Source organism: Geotrypetes seraphini, chromosome 9, assembly GCF_902459505.1.
Source record: "Geotrypetes seraphini chromosome 9, aGeoSer1.1, whole genome shotgun sequence".
Classification (NCBI taxonomy): domain Eukaryota; kingdom Metazoa; phylum Chordata; class Amphibia; order Gymnophiona; family Dermophiidae; genus Geotrypetes; species Geotrypetes seraphini.
In genome coordinates, this window is record NC_047092.1 from 57,399,254 (window position 1) to 57,416,671 (window position 17,418).

The 17,418-nt window shown below is 41.8% G+C and overlaps 1 protein-coding gene across 2 annotated transcripts in view; it reads left to right on the forward strand.

Moving 5' to 3' along the window:
* IMMP2L (inner mitochondrial membrane peptidase subunit 2) overlaps positions 1–17,418 on the forward strand; it is a 983,007-nt gene that overhangs the window by 195,067 nt on the left and 770,522 nt on the right. The gene's annotated exons all lie outside the window — the stretch shown is intronic.

Below are 17,418 nucleotides of genomic sequence, written 5' to 3' on the forward strand. Positions count from 1 at the left end.
CAGTTTCTTTTTTTGGCTTTCCTGTCATCTGGTAATTCTTCTTCAAGTGGCTGCTATCCATTTGTCTTTTTTACTCTCTCCTGTCTATTCCCTCACTACATCTGCCTCAGACATAGTGATCATTCATTTTTAGCTTTTTTTCTGCCTCTTTATTACTCTTCTCCTCTTTTTCACTTTTCAGCTACCTATCAAATTTCCATCTTCTCTCCCATTCCCCATCTCATTTCTTCCTTAGCCCTCCATTCCCTTTCATCTTCAATGTACTTCCATTTCCATATTTCTACCATCTGTTATATCTGCCTCTCATCCATTTCCTTGGCAACCTCTCCTCCCCCTCAGGGTTCTACCATTCTCAGCTTCTTCCTTCTTCCACCTTTATAGCCCAGCATCTGCTCTTTCTTCTTCCTTCCTTCCCCATCCTCATAGCCTAATGTCTCTTCCCTTTCTCTTCCTTGCTGTACTCTCCCCCATGGTCTAGCATTTCTCTCACTCTCTTTCCTCACTCCCATTTCCAGCCATCTTTCCATCACTCCATTCTACTACTAGATGCAACATCTCTCTCCTTCTCCCTCTCCAGTGTATCTCTCCCTACCTCTAATCCACCCCCACATCCAACACCTCTCTCTCTCACTTCCTTTGTGCCCTGTGTCAAATCTATCTATTCCCCTCCATGCACCATCTCTCACTTTCTCCCCCCCATTATATTCAATTTCATTCTCTCCCCTCACCATGCATGTCTCCCTCTCTGGCAAGGAAGGAACTGTGTGTGTGTGGAGACCAGCATCTTTCCTTCCTCTCACCCCTCCCCACCCCCTGTGCTACCAGCTTTCCTTCTCACCCTCCCCTCACCCTGTGCCACCAACTTTCCTCCCTTTTACCCTCCCCCTCCCCTATCTTCCTCCTGTGCCACCAACTTTCCTTCCTCTCACCCCTCTCCTCCCCCTGTGCCAAGAACATTCCTTCCTCTCATCCCTGCCCTCCCCCTGTGCCAAGAACTTTTTTTCCTCTCATGCCTTCTCTCCCCCTGCGCAATAATGCAAGTGTTAAGAGCAAGCAACTTTCCTTCCTCTTCTCTATACTCTAAGACTTGCTTCTTTTTGTCACTGTATCAGCAGAACCTCTCACATGCTGCCTTCCGCTAACCCAGAAGTCTCCCCTCTGTCACGGAGAGACTTTTGGGTTAGCAGGAGGCAGCATGTGGGAATTGCTGCCGATACAGCGACCTGAAGAAGCTGACATGGTTGAGATTCTGCACAGGAAAATGGAAATCTTTGTGATTGTGCAATTCTGCATTGTGCAGTTGTGCAGAATTCTACAAGGAGTACTGTATGTAGTCTATGCCATTTTTTTTAAATAAGTTCTCATTCTTTAAGGGTGTGCAGGGCCCTTCCTTCAGAATATTTAAGAATACAGGAAGTCCCTTATTGGGTCATACAAAAGGTCAATGAAGCCTAGCATCCTGTCATAGGCATTGGCCAATCCAGATCAGAAGTACCCATCAGGTTCTAAAAGAGCAAATCCCTTCCTTTCTGTTCATACCCAGAGATAAATGGTGGCTTCCCTGAGCCTAAATGGTTATTTATCCCTTATACTAAAAATATAGGAGGAACAGGCGTCTTACTATAGCAAACCTTACTTATCCCACCCAGCTTTAAGAAGCAAAATATTGATCCAATTAGTGACCAATACCTAATTTGCCATTTAAATGTAGGGTAGTTAAGGTAGGTCTTGTACAGTTTACAAATCTCATGGAATAGACCAATATTTTGCATTGTAGGCAATCTGGATTCAGCTTGAGCTATAGCTCTAAATCTATTTTGAAGGAATCACTCAGGGAGATTCATATTTGTTTAGACAATGAGAAAGTTGATATTGTGGCATATTTGGTCTTCTCATATGCCTTTTACTTGGTAGATCACTCTATTTTCTCAACTTGCAGATTTGGGAATTGGTGGTAGAGTCTTTTTGGTAGTTTACTTCGTACCTTACTGCTACATTTTTCCAGGTTATGGCTGACATCTAATATTCCCCTAGTTATCTGTTGGCTTGCAGTGAACTTAAAGGATCTTTTTTTGCCCTGACCTGGTTCAATAGAAAAGGGATGGAAAATAAGACAAGGAATATTATAATTCCTCTATATAGATCCATGGTGTGACCTCACCTTGAATACTGCATTCAGTTCTGGTCACCATATCCCCCCCCCCCAAATATAACAGAATTAGAAAAAAGTTCAAAGATGAGTGACCAAAATGATAAAGGGGATGGAACTGCTTTCATATGAGGAAAGGCTATAGAGGTTAGGACTCTTCAGCTTAGAAAATAGACTGCTGAGGGGAATATGATTGAGGCCTACAACATCCTGAGTGGTGGAGAACATCCTGAGTGGTGGTAAAAGTGAATCGATTTTTCACTTTTTCAAAAATTACAAAGACTAGGAAGCACTCAATGAAACTACATGGAAATATCTTTAACATACCATACCATATTTTTTTCTTATACCCTGCAAATGTCAACTGGGAATCATTGCGGCTTTCATAATATTAATAACATTAGCAACATAGACATTATGAATCATAGCAAGACTATAATGGAAACAGATGTGATTTTAGCATCTTCCTAAATTGAAAATAGGAGGAGGTCTGATGTAAACAGGTCAGAAGGCAGTTAAAAATTTTGGGACCATGAAACTCGAAGGTAAATTTGAAGAGTTATTTCCTCCAAACTTGACATGTCTTGGGAAGAGGTAATTTGTAGCACTGAGTCGATGAAGCCATCCGCGCAATGCGCAGTTGCGGCGAAAAGGGTGAATATGATGCTAGGAATGATTAAGAAGGGGATCACAAACAGATCGGAGAAGGTTATCATGCCACTGTACCAGGCCATGGTATGCACTCACCTAGAATACTGCATCCAACACTGGTCGCCGTACATGAAAAAGGACACGGTACTATTCGAAAGGGCCCAGAGAAGAGCAACTAAAATGGTTAAGAAGCTGGATGAGTTACCGTACAGCAAGAGAAACTGGGCCTCTTCTCCCTTGAAAAGAGGAGACTAAGAAGGGACATGATGAAACATTCAAGATACTGAAGGGAATAGACTTGGTAGATAAAGACAGGTTGTTCACCCTCTCCAAGGTAGGGAGAACGAGAGGGCACACTCTGAAGTTAAAAGAGGATAGATTCCATACAAACGTAAGGAAGTTCTTTACCCAGAGAGTGGTGGAAAACTGGAACGCTCTTCCAGAGGCTGTTATAGGGGAAAACACCCTCCAGGGATTCAAGACAAAGTTAGACAAGTTCCTGCTGTACTGGAACGTACGCAAGTAGGGCTGGTCTCAGTTAGGGCACTGGTGTTTGACCTAGGGGCCGCCGCGTGAGCAGACTGCTGGGCACGATGGACCACTGGTCTGACCCAGTAGCGGCAATTCTTATGTTCTTATGCTCTTATGAGTCATTCTTGAGTTATAGGAGTGTGAAACTTGGATGTCTGAAGTTAGTCCAGTCGAGCTTTCTCCATATATAGAGCCCTGTGAACCATACATGCAATTTTAAATTGAATTCTAAAGTTGACTGGCTGCCAGTGTAATTCTATCTCAAATTGGGCCTTAAGGAAAATCAGTCTAGCTGCTGTGTTTGGGAGTAACTGCAACATCTGAAGTCCTTTCTTTGTGAGTTGCAATAATCTACGTAGATATGAAAGTAGAACTGATTGAGTAACTGTCTGAAAACTAGTCAAGCTCAGGACTGATCTTATAATCCTCAACTACTTCAATCTGAAGAAAAATCTTTTGAACAGTGAGGTAATCTGCTCGCCCATGGTGAGATTGTAATCTAGAATTACTCCTAATACTTTTGATGTTTTATTAAACATGAGCTTCTCATCTGAGGATAAGATTAATTCTGAGTGAGGTATTAAAACAAAAAGGAGGAAATATTTTTTCACGGAGGAAATAGTTAAGCTCTGGAACTTGTTGCCAGAGTATGTTGTAATAGTGGATAGCATAACTGGGTTTAAAAAAGGTTTGCACAAGTTCCTGGAGGAAAAGTCCATTCTCTCCTATTGAGAAAGACATGCAGGAAGCTACTGCTTGCCCTGGGATTGGTAGCATAGAATGTTGCTACTATTTGGGTTTCTGCCAGGTACTTGTTTCACTGTTTGAAACAGGATACTGGGCTGAATGGACCATTTTACTGACCCAGTATGGATAATCTTATATTTTTACCCTATGAGCATTGGAGCAGTATAGAGCATTCAGCGTGCCGGCCGGTGCTAAAAACCTCTTATGCAGTTTTGTAAAAGGGGGTTATTTATTTTAAAATGTCTTATCGACCGCAAATCTACAAATCTAAGCGGTTTGCAACATACATACATAGAATAGATATAACATTAAAACATACTGCTCTTTAAGGCATACAGTATTCAAAAACCTGAACAATGTCTAAAATTACTGTTTTAATTCATAAAAATGCCTGAAAAAATAAATGTGCTTTTAAAAGTTTTCTAAATGAACTCAAGAACTCAATCTTTCTCAATTCCTTTGGAAGAAATTTCCATTGCTGAGGTTCCATGGCTATAAAGATCAAGTCCCTCTACATTGCCAATCTAATTTGCTTAAAATCTGGAACATCAAGTAGTGCCTGATTACTTAAAAATTTGTGTTAAAATTTTAAAATAAATACGCCATTGAACAGGCAACCAATGACATTGCTTAATATTACAGCTCACAGAGGTTTACAATAAAATTACACAATTAAAACAATTAGAAAAAGAACACCATAATCAATAATATAGTATTCATATACATATGTTTGAGTAGTCAGTTGTACAAGGATATACATCCATTATTTATATGTATAGTTCATACCACCCTAACAGTTATAGGGTGAGAGTAACTAAATGCAAGGTGAAAAAAAAAAAGGGGACTTAAGCTGGAACTTAAATTTAGTGAAGGAGAGCTCCAGCCTAATTAGTGGGGGCAGATCATTCCAAAGCTTTGAAGCCAGGAAGAAAAAGGCAGACTTCCTTATTGATTCATAGTGTGCTCTTCTTGGCTGAAACAAGACCAAATGACAAGCTACATAGTTCAGAATCAGGGATAAATGTTACCACTGTGTGGATTATAGGAGGCTCATAGGAGGCTCTTAAACAAACTCCATGAGCTGAAGTTAGAGCCCAGAGTGGTGAACTGGATTAGAAGCTGATTGACGGACAGATTCCAGAGGGTGGTGGTTAATGGAATTTGCTCAGAGTAGGGAAAGGTGAGTAGTGGAGTGCCTCAGGGATCAGGGCTGGGACTGATTCTGTTCAATATGTTTGTGAGCGACATTGCTGAAGGGTTAGAAGGTAAGGTTAGCCTTTTTGTGGATGATACCAAGATTTGTAACAGAGTGGACACCCCAGAGGGAGTGGAAAACATGAAAAAGGATCTGCAAAAGTTTGAAGAATGGTCTGATGTCTGGCAACTAAAATTCAATGCAAAGACATGCAGAGTGATTCATTTGGAGAATATGTGCTGGGAGGTGAGAGGCTGATAAGCACTGATGGAGAGAGGGACCTTAGGGTGATTGTATCTGAGGATCTAAAGGCATCTAAACAGTGTGATAAGGCAGTGGCTATAGCCAGAAGGATGCTAGGCTATATAGAAAGAGGAATAACCAGCAGAAGAAGGGAGGTATTGATGCCCCTATATAGGTCATTGGTGAGGCCGCACTTGTGTTCAGTTTTGGAGGCTGTATCTGGTGAAGGATATTAAAAGGTATGAAACGGTCCAGTGGAAGGCGATGAAAATGGTAAGGGGTTTGAATCAAAAGAAGTATGAGAAGAGACTGGAAGACCTAAATATATATACTCTGGAGGAGAGGAGGGACAGGGGAGATATGATACAGACACTTAAATACTTGAAAGGTATTAATATAGAACCAAATATTTTCCAGAGAAGAGAAATGATAAAACTAGAGACATAATTTGAGGTTGCAGGGAGAAAGACTCAGGAGCAATGTTAGGACATTCTTTTTCACGGAGATGGTGGTAGTTGCCTGGAATGCTCTCCTGAGGGAAGTAGTGGAAAGGAAAATGGTGATGGAATTTTAAACAGCATGGGATAAACATAGAGGATCTCTAATTAGAAAACAAAGGATGTAAATTAAAGAGCTAGGGCTAGTACTGGACAGACTTGCACGGTCTGTACCCCATATGTGGTAATTTGGTGTAGGGTGGGCTGGGGAGGGCATCAATGGGAATTCCACTAACTGGGAACATGAGGATGTTACTGGCCAGACTTTATGGCAGATATCCCGCAAATAAGATGGTTGGATAGGCTGGAGCGTGCTTGGACGGCAACTTCAGCATTTGGAACCTAGAACAATACCAGGTGGACTTTACAGTCTATGACCCAGAAATATCAAAGAAGAGACAAGTTAATTTAATCATGTATTTTTAATGGGTATAACTAATGGGCAGACTGGATGGATCATTCAGGTCTTTATCCTCCATCATTTATTATGCCACTATGATTACATTGTTAGTAGAATATATTAACTGTCTTGATACAAATCTTTCTTAGCACCTCCTTAGCTGCTGAAGTTAATACTGTACCTAGCTTGATGGTTAAGTGTTCATAATTTAATTCATTAAATCATAGGCTATCTGGATTACAGACGGACCAATTAAACCAGATTTGACCAGTTCTTTTAGGCTTTCCCAATCTGTTTAGTCAATTCCCTTATGATCCTGGGTAGCACATTTGACCCCCTGTTCCATTTTGATGAACAAGGTTCCACTATAACTAAATCATGTTTTCTGGCTCTGAGGTATATTTGATCTATTCATTCTTACTTAACCAGTAGTGCCATCTTAATCTGCTCATTGGTTCACACAGGCGATGGTAATTTGGTATACAAAGACTGAAGTTGCTCTTTATAAAGAGGCTACAAAATATCCGGAATAAAGCAGTTAATCTCATGTTTCTTGCACACAAATATAGTAATACTATATTATACCACTACTGAAAGAAAAACACTGGTTGCTAGTGTTTTTTCACCTGAATTCAATGTTCTTATTCTAGCCCATATGACATTATCTACTGAGACCCCTTGTTATCTATCCAAATGACTTAACCTTTACACTTCTGGCTGCTGCTTCTATGATCACTAAATGATAGGTTACCTTCTGTTCCTGCTGTATTAGTCTATATTCAAATCTATTCTTCTTCATTCAGCCTTCTTCTTTCTTGGACCTACTCTTTAAAATAGTATTTCACTTCTATCTATGAACAAAGCCTTCATATTTAAAGTTTAAGATGGGTTTAAAAACCTACATTTTTCACTTTGGCATTTGGAGGGGAAAATGATTAATTAATAAACTTGGAAAACAGTTGGTGGCAGCAGAGGGCAGTGATAGATAAAGGGGCAATAAAGTGATAACAATGGCCAAAAAGAGAGATTTAGATATAACAGCGGGATCTGGATAGGCCCTGCTGTCTCTCCTATATTCTCACCCCTTTTTGGTACCATGTCTCTCCCCGTACCTTTTACAACAAAAACACTAAATACTTTTTGATGGAAAATTAGCCGCAGCTCAGTTTATTAACCATAACACTTTAACATATCATAACTTCAATTAACATGGAATCAAAGAGCTCCTCCCGAGCTACCCAATAAAAACATTCAGTGCCCTCGACTCCGCTGCCTCAGCAAGGGTCAGAGGGGTGGCATGTCCCTCATTCTCCTTTATCCGGGTCACCTGACCCACCAGGCACAGCACCCCGCCGGCCCACTGCTCATCACCTGATGAGCCCCAATGACCCAGTAGCTCGGGAGATCCACCCCCGAGCTACCCCTTACTGCCTAAATCATGGGTGGATGGGAAAAAACCGCCCTGGAGGACCCCAAACGGCTGAGTCCTCCACGGTCCCCTCCTTAAAAACCTCGCCCCCGCGCGCCACCTATCTTCCCTCCAATCAATTTAAAAACTTTCCTGCTTGACAATCCCTCTACCCAATCCCACCTCGCCGCTACACCCCCGCCCCCTGACCACCCCAGCCGATGGGCTACACGAAAGCCTGCCAGCCCCGTGTTATCTCCCGCCCATCGACATGGGGTCTCGGGCTCCCATTAAGAATAGCCTTACTGGGTCAGTCCATCTAGCCCAGTAGCTCATACTGAGGGTGGCCAACCCAAATAGTAGCAACATTCCATGCTTCATGTGGATTATGCATAACTGATGATTTAAGGTTATCAATGTGATAAGATATTTGGGAAAGCAACGAATTTCAGGTTGTACTGAGAGATTTTTATTTAGACTTTATTTTCTGTTGACAAATCAGCCATATAGATACATGATATCAATGCATAGCGCCTGGATGAAACAACTGTCCCAGAGTTCAGAATTATGTATAAAGATATTGTAAAGCACAGATGTCTGCATGGAGCAGTCTCCTCAGTCCTCCAATTTTTTTTTTTTTTTTTGTATTTGTGCTGCTGAATGGACAAGTACTCAAAGCTCACCTATTATTTAAGAGTTTTCTTCTTCATCAGTCTACCAATATTGTATTTTTTTGTTTATGCAAATTTAAAAATGATTTTTGTTAGTTTATTACTATTCTTTTCATTATGCAACATATCACAGACCAAATCAAGGTTCTGGCTGTGCCCTCAGTGTGGTAGAAAAATTCATGTCTGCAACATCCATTCCAGATGCTTTATCTGTACATACTAGAGCTGCCCGATTCAGGGGAAAAAAATTTGATTCGATTAGATTTAGCCTATTGAATCGATTTTTCGATTCGATTCAATTTTCCTGCCCAATTGGAATTTTTTTTTTTTCAAACTTCCTGGTGGGTTTATTTTATAGCCTCTTTACCCCTTTTATAGCCTCTTTACCCCCTTTGCCCTCTCCTACCCACACTGGCGCTGTGGTGTAAACAAAATAAACAAACAAAAAAGACTTTTCCTCTCTCTGTTAAATCCTAGCTCACATTCGCGGTCTAACACCAGCTCTGGCAGGATACACATTTCAAATCTGACATATTGTAATCACAAAACAGAAAATAAAATAATTTTTCCTACCTTTGTTGTCTGGTAATTTCAGGAGTCTCTGGTTGCACTTCCTTCTGACTGTGCATCCATTGTTTCTTTCTTTCCTTCTTTCTTCACGCAGGCCCAAAAATTGTCTTTTTCTATTCCCTCCCTCCTTTCTATGTCCCAAGTTAGTGCCCCCTCCCTCCCTCCTTTCTATGGCCCGTTAGTGCCCCCTTCCTCCCTCCTTCCTTCCTTCCTTCCTATGTAAGTTAGTGCCCCCTTCCCTCCCTCCTTCCTTCCTTCCTATGTAAGCTAGTGCCCCCTTCCCTCCTTCCTTCCTATGTAAGTTAGTTCCCCCTTCCTACCTCACTCCCTGCTACGCCGAAGTCTGCCTACCTGCTGTCAATTCCTCCTCCTCTCTCCCCGGTCTGCCGCTCACCACAACTCTAGGAAAGTAAGGGCCAGCGTGCAGTGATTGCATGCTGCTGGCCCACAATCCTTCCCTCAACATCAATTCTGACATTGGAGAGAAGGTTTGGGCCAGCCAAGTAGCGATTAGCTGGCCTGGACCTTCTCTCTGATGTCAGATCTGACGTTGGAGGGCTTCTGGGCCGGCGGCATGCAATTGCTGCATGCTGGCCCTTCTCTTACCTTCCTGGAGTTGTGGCGGCGTGTGGGCGGGGAGCAGCAGTGGCGGTCAGCCCGCATACCCCCAATGAACGGTGAGAAACCCTGGGTCACTGAATCGGCTAGGCTGATTTTTTTTTTTTTTTTTTAAATTGATTTGAATCAATTCACCCGAAGTGAATCGGGCAGCACTAGCACATACCATACCCAAGCTGAGTGTAAGCAATGTCTCTACAAGCTCAAAACTAAGGCCTCTATTAACTCTACACTCATGAAGCAGAGAAGAGCAAAGAACATTTGCCTAGAGCACACCTTATCTGCCTACTCCAATAGATCATCTTCTGCAGATGTTTCCTTTTCTTCTTTATGTGGTTTCAGAAGCCCAATTGCAAGGGATGACTATCAACTGAGACTTCTAAATCCAAAGAGCAGTCATCTTCTACACAATCTCATGAGCCTGTAAGGCAATTTCAAAGATGCCCTCTAAAGCACAGAAACACTGACAGCTCAGCACAGCTGACCTTCAGGATGCAGGCCCAGGACAAATATCAGGAAATTCTGCTTCGCACAATGAGTGGTGGACGCTTGGAACGCGCTCCCGGAGGAGGTCGTGATGGAGACCACCATTCCAGGATTCAAGGGCAAGTTGGATGCACACCTTCTCGCAAATCACATTGAGGGATACGAGTAAACAAGGTTTCTCAACAGGGAACACCTGGCTTGGCCTCCGCGGGTGCGGGTCGCCGGACTGGATGGACCTAGGGTCTGATCCTGCGAAGCCATTTCTTATGTTCTTATGTTCTAAATGCAAACAAGTGCCTAGCTCTCCTGCACCTAGAAAGTAATGCCAGGATCATAGCACTGACTTTTGATGTTTTTTCTTTCAGCACCGAGACCTCTGTTAACTCCCAGTGCAGATGTAACTGCAGATCAGCATAAACAGAGGTACTTCTGGTAGAATGTAAGGATCTTTGTGCAGCATTTTCCTAGAACAGAACTAGCACAAATGTTCTCTTGAGCATTAGTAGAGACAATTAATATTAACATCTCCTGCCAAATGGTCTTTGGTCCAGCCTTTGACATCTACTTCAGTACTATTCATAATAGTGATGGGTCTCCTATATCTGTTTCAATGTGTTTACCAGGGCAAACTCACTTGTTTAAAATGATGTTTGATGATTTTGTCTAAGGCTAGTGTAAAGATCTGCCCATCCATTATCAAAATACAGTACTGCTAAAAAGCAAGCCTGTTTATCTAAAATATTTATAACCTACTTCATCCACAGTTGTAGTGGGATAGAACTAAAATATACAAGAAAACAGCAAACTACATACAATAAAAAGCAGTTAGATGCAAGGTACAACTAATAAAATATAATCAACAATATCAATAGAATTATCATCCTGAGGACCTCTTTGAACCCAGCATGTCACTACAGAGCTTAATTTCTAAGTACCTTACTTTGTAGTGCCTTTTATTGTTGGGAATGGAATGCTTTCAGTTGCATCCCAAAAGCCATTATCTTTACTACTGTTTTTAAACCTATTGATAATCAATTTAGGTATTGTTAAAACAGGGAACAAGTGAAGATTACCTAATAACTGGATGAGAAGTGATGCTGGCCCCAGACAATCCAATTCAAAGAACCCATGCAGGAAAAATGGAGGTACCTCCTTCATCTTCTTTAAGTATTTGGCCATTGGAGAAATTCTGATGAGCAGGGAGGGAGATAAAGCTAAAGAAATGGATGCTCAAATGGAAAGGAAGAAACTGTACTCATATTGCCCAGGCCTCTCCAGACAATGCATGCCAGGAATTTCAAAGTGTTAAAAATGTAGGTACAAGAGAACTGGCAACCTGAGCTAACAGTATATGAACATGGGGACAATGTTTAAGATGTGACATTTGTATCTCAGTGGTAAAGCTCAATATCTGAAAACTGCTGCAGTCAGTTCAGCATGAATGGTCTCACAGTGATGGAAGAGACACCTTGCAGAGTGATTTATGATCATGCTTATTTTGCTATCCAGGGAAATACTGCAATTTACAAACAATTGTGGTGAAATGTTTGTATTTACCTAAGGGAAATCTGGTTTATTAGACATTCTCCAAAGTTTCTGCTTATGTTTATAAATTCCTATAGTCTATCTTTTGGAGCACATAATAAGTGATAATACAAATCTGCTTCAAACAAATTTAATCACAATAGTCCTTTTTTGTGGAGACTACAATAAACCATTAATGTATTTTGTCATAATATTATTTTAGGTTTTTCATTATCGGTTTAAAATGATTTTCATCCATAGATTCTTATGTTTGTGGAAAGGTGAAAATCACTTTAATCAGTTTTTATCCTAGTTTTGTGCTACCTAAAGCATGTGCAGTAGTAATCAACTACTGATTTTGATGATAGCCACTTTACATGCTGCAATATGCCAAATATCATCTTTGCATAGCTCTTAGACACTTTTGGCCTCTTTTACAATGCCACGCGGCAGCAGCCCCAAAGCCCTTTAAATCTCTATGGGCATTGGGGCCATTAGCGCAGTGCAGCCACTAGTGCGGCTTTGTAAAAGAGGCCGTTTGAGTTATATGGTACTCATAATCCCATGCTGTTCTCACATTGACTGACCAGAAACATGGGAATATCAGTACAACCTGAAGTGTTTAAGAGGTAGAAGAGCCAGTCAAGAATAGATAACAGTTGTAGAGATTTCTTGGAAAATAAAAAGGTGGGATGAGGAGATTAACCTTTTCCTATCATAATAAATTTTATGTTACGCTGGTTCCAATCGTAATTATTTTAGCAAAGTTTTGTATTATTCACCGTTATCATTTACGGCTATTGTAAACATAATGTAAATAAGTCATAAGTCTGTAAATTCAAATATTTTGTGTTCCTGGCTCTTTATTAGTCCATACAGACCGTTTATCCACTGTCTATGTCATTTTTGGAATGTCCCGTCATCCGGGACACACAATAGGGAAAGCTTAAGCATTATAATTCATATTTAGTAAACACAATATAGTCAAGGGATATATATACTGCATTCCAGGCAGATTGAATAGCAGAAGAGAATGTTTTCAGACTCCAAATGGTAATTAACTATTTTCTTGGTATTTTCAGATCATTAATACTTTAATAACTGGCACATATTTATTAGGTAATATAAACTGGATTTGAATTAAATATACAAATATAATTAAAAGGTGGCCATGCACATATGAATATAATACAACATCAGTTCTGTACTTCTCTGTCATATAGATTAAACCAGTGTTTTTCAACCTTTTTACACCTATGGACCAGCAGAAATAAAATAATTATTCTGTGGACCGGCATCAGTCCATGGACTGGTGGATGAAGAACACGGGGCTAAGTCATGGGCCAGACTCCGCCCATCTCTACCCAATCTCCACCCCAGACCACGCCCCCATAATAGTACTAATTGCACCTTGCACGTCCTGTGCCTCATCTGGAAGCCTTCCCTTTGACTTTGCAACGTCAGAAAGAAGGGTTCAGGCGCAGGATGCCCGTAGGAGCCACTGCCCGTGGCTTTGTGCACTGAATCAGTTAGGAAGAGGGAGCTTGCTCGAAGATAACGCCGCATCGATCGCACCGTGGACCGGCAGTTGAAGAACACTGTTTTGGGCCTAATGCACATGCTGACCCTGTGGACCGGCAGGAAATTTCTGTGGACCGGCACTGGTCTATGGACTGGTGGTTGAAGAACACTGGATTAAACTGTCAAATTAAGTTTGTAAATGTTTAGTTTCCAAGGGTCGGAAGCATGTTTGTTCTCATTTGATAAGCAGGATGAAATCAGCCAAAGTAATGGGTGATGCTATCCAAACACACTGATATGGATCAGCACTCTTAGAGCTCAGAAAAATCAATGTTTTTTTCAAGCATGCATGGGAGAGCCTGTACAGCTGCCAAGACCCCCTCCCCCCCTGTTTTCTCTTTTTTTTTTTTCTTTTTGAGTTACTGCACAAGCTTTCTGGTCTCAGAATAAATATATTTGTAAACGTCTTCAATTTCTCTTCTGTTTTCATTTTTCTTTTCATATCTCTTTTCATGCTGAGTTCCTTAGCTCATCCACATGGACATTTATGGTCAGATGCACAGAGCTCCGACAACCCGGTGGAAAACACCAGGTTGGGAGCGAGTTTCATTTTCCGGGCGATGCTCAGTACAAATAGCATGCAAATTATATGCACATTATTTGTGCCTAGTACCATGGTGAAAGGAGAAGGGCTGTGCCTGGTGCCTATGCACAAAAGCTGAGCATTAGGACCACAGTCGCATTAGAGCATGTGCATAGTAATGAGATGCAAAACATGCATTTACATATTTTGTAATCCATTACTTCATAATGCGCAGTGACTTAAATATCCCCACACTACTTTTTTTTTTTTAATTCTTTATATTTTCACCAAAATTTTTACAAGAAAATTAACTTCTTGTTAAAGAAATACAGTAGAATAATGTTAATATACATCCAACAAAAATTTACAGGCGGCATAATTATACATCCTTCCTTAGACCACAATTAAAGGGGAGTGCAGCCTAAATAATATGAGAGAATAAATCAATTTACATAAAATAATAAATAAGGCTTCATACTAATTCGAAAAATTTGCTAGCATTAATTTATTGCACCTGTGTATATGCTTCATCAAGCTATCTTTTTCAGCTCCAAGAAAGATTTTAACTAATCTGGTAAAAAAACAACAACACATATTTAATTTGGGTGCATTTACAGCGGTAAGCCAGAAGTAAAGAATCACCCAGAGATATTACGTCTTGTCTTAAAGAAAGGAACTGTTTCCTTCTTTCTTGAGTAATTTTGGTCACATCTGGGTATGCCCATATTCTTTTACCGTAGAATGGATTTTTTTGGAAATTTGAAATATAATTTCATAAAAGAATCCATGTCCTGTTGAAAAACAAAAGATATCAGCAATGTTGCTCTCAGCGTTGACTCGGAGATAGATTCTTCAAGTATAGCAGATAAATTATTTAAATTAACCTGTGGGGGTTGAAGCTTTCTCCTTCCATGGCCTCCTGAGATTTTTTAAGGGTTGATGGTAAATAGTATATTTTGTTCAAGGGGGAATAAATTCTGAAGAGTAACCAAGCATTTCCATCACATATTTTTTAAACATCTCATACGGTAGAATTCCAGGAGGCTTAGGAAAGTTCAATATTCGCACATTCAGCCTACGATTGTAGTTTTCCATATTTTCCAATCTCCGTTGCAAACAAATACTATCTTTTATAGTAGTGTTTTTTGTAGTCTCCCCACACTACTTTTAAAAAAGCAGTGTTAGGCCTCATCATGGTAAGGGCCAATTACTGCAACTTAAAGTTGATGAATACACTCCTTAACCCTCCATTGCCCAAGTATAATACTTACCATATTTTTCGCTCTATAAGATACACTTTTTTCCCCCAAAAAATTGGATGGAAATAAGGATACGTCTTATAGAGTGAATACTCCCCCCCCCGGACCTTAATTCCTTCGGCTGACTCCCTCTATATAGACACCGCTGTCTACAAGCTTACCTTCAGTGCCCTTCCATGCCAGCACGGAGGAAGAGTTGCTGAAGCACGTCTCTTCAGCTCCCTGTTTTCGGCACCGGCGGGGAAAGGCAGCATAAAACCGCCACAGCAGACAAAAAAACAAGTTTTTAGCTCTGGCGGCGCTTTAGAAAAGGTTGAAGGACCTCTGATGGTGTATAGATTAAATACCGCCACTGCCCTGCTTGAAACGCGAGGACTCCTGCTGACATCGGGACTGGGAAAGAGCCAGCGAAGCAGCAACATCTCTCTTCAGGGCCCTTCCTCCAGCTGACTCCCTCCTGCCCTTTCCTCCAGCTGACTCCCTCGGTGCAGGACAAGGCAGGAGTCAGATGCTGCATCAGAGTCAAAGCGGTGCAGAAGTCAGGTACGAGTGTTTTGCTTCCTGCCTTGTCCTGTGCCGTGGGAGTCAGCTGGAGGGAAGGGCAGGAGGGAGTCAGCCGGAGGAAGGGCCCTGCCACTCGGGAGTCAGCCGGAGGAAAGGGCAACTTGATAAAAGTGGGCCTAAGATAACTGCATAAATAGGATGGCATGAAATGCAGTGTTTATGCAGTTCTTCATAGCTGGTTAAGTGCCCAATATGGACTCTCTGGCTCTGTATACCAGAAAATTAACAATGCCGGAACCTGGGCATAGCCTGGCATTGAATTTCTAAGTATAATGCTGGCAGTGGTCAAGAAAATGCTGGTCACCGCTGGCTGAATATCAGTCTCAAGGAGTTTTGTTTTTAATCAATTTTCCTGGCTTCCAGTGACTGTGATCCTTGATCCTTGATCCTAATCTAATAAATTCCAGTTGTGGATGAAAGAGATAGTAACTAATATTTGAGATTGGTGATAGAATATTTCTTCAAATCTCTGGCCCTGATTCTGTATAGGACGCCCAGGAGAGGTGTCCTATTCAGAATCGGGCCTATACTAAACCCCGATTCTGTAACTGGCGTCCATGGTACAGACGCTAGTTAGAGAATCGGGTTAGATTAGACACGGCCCGCTACACTTATCGCGGCAAGGGATCTCTCTGCCGCTATAAGTATAGCAGGCTGCGGCCGCCTGTCCAATTGCTGGAAGGATGGTGCCCAAACCCTCCTGCCAGAAGATGCCCCCCCGACACTACCGACCGCCCCCCGACACTACCGACCGCCCCCCCCCCCCGACACTACCGATCGCTGGCAGGAGGGTGCCCAATACCTCCTGCCAGAAGATGCCCCCCCCGACACTACCGACCGCCCCCCCAACACTATCGACCGCCCCCCCGACACTACCGATCACCGGCAGGAGGGTGCCCAATCCCTCCTGCCGGAAGACGCACCCCTTCCGCACCCCCCGCGCTAACAGCCCTCAAACCTCCCCCCCACCAAACTAACCTTTCCTTGTTGGCCAGATGGGACTTGCCCGTCCAGCCGTCAGGCCCGTCTCGTCGAAATGAGGCGGGCCCGTCCCTTCCCGGCCCATCCCTCCGAAGCCTAAGGCCTGATTGGCCCAGGCTCTAGAAGCCTGGACCAATCAGGCCTTAGGCATAGTGGGTCCGCCCATCCCCACTAAGTCTAAGGCCTGATTGTCCCAGGCGCCTAGAGCACCTTAGTAATAGAGGGGGTAAATGGAACTATTGTGTTGCATGCTGACATATCTTCAGGGGAAATAGTAATGCTTACAGGTATGGGGCCCTTTTACTAATGTTTAGCGCGTGATAAATGATAAGCTCATAGGTATAAAATGGGCTTCTTAGCATTTAGCATGCACTAAACTTTAGTAGTAGGGCCTTTTATGTGTATTACTGGTTGGGGGAAGTTATAAATGTGGGCTACCTTTAAGATGGGCTATTTTACCACTAGCTTGTACTATTTTAGCACAGGTCCTATTTTATATAATGAGATCTAGTTGCTGATAACTTGGGTTAACAATAAAATAATCTATTTTAAGGGTAATCCATATTTTAAATGTCCCTCTTTAGTGTGCATTAACGTGCACAATATGTGTTATTATTATATCAAAAATTCCATTTTATTCAATGAGACCTACTTAGTAACAGCATGCATTTATGCAGTAGCATACCTTTATAACTATGCCTGTTTGTGGCAGTCGTATCCTTTTTCTAGTTAAATACGTTTATAGAAACAGCAACATGATGGCAGATAGAGGCCAAATGGCCCATCCAGTCAACCCATCCACAGCATCCACTATCTACTT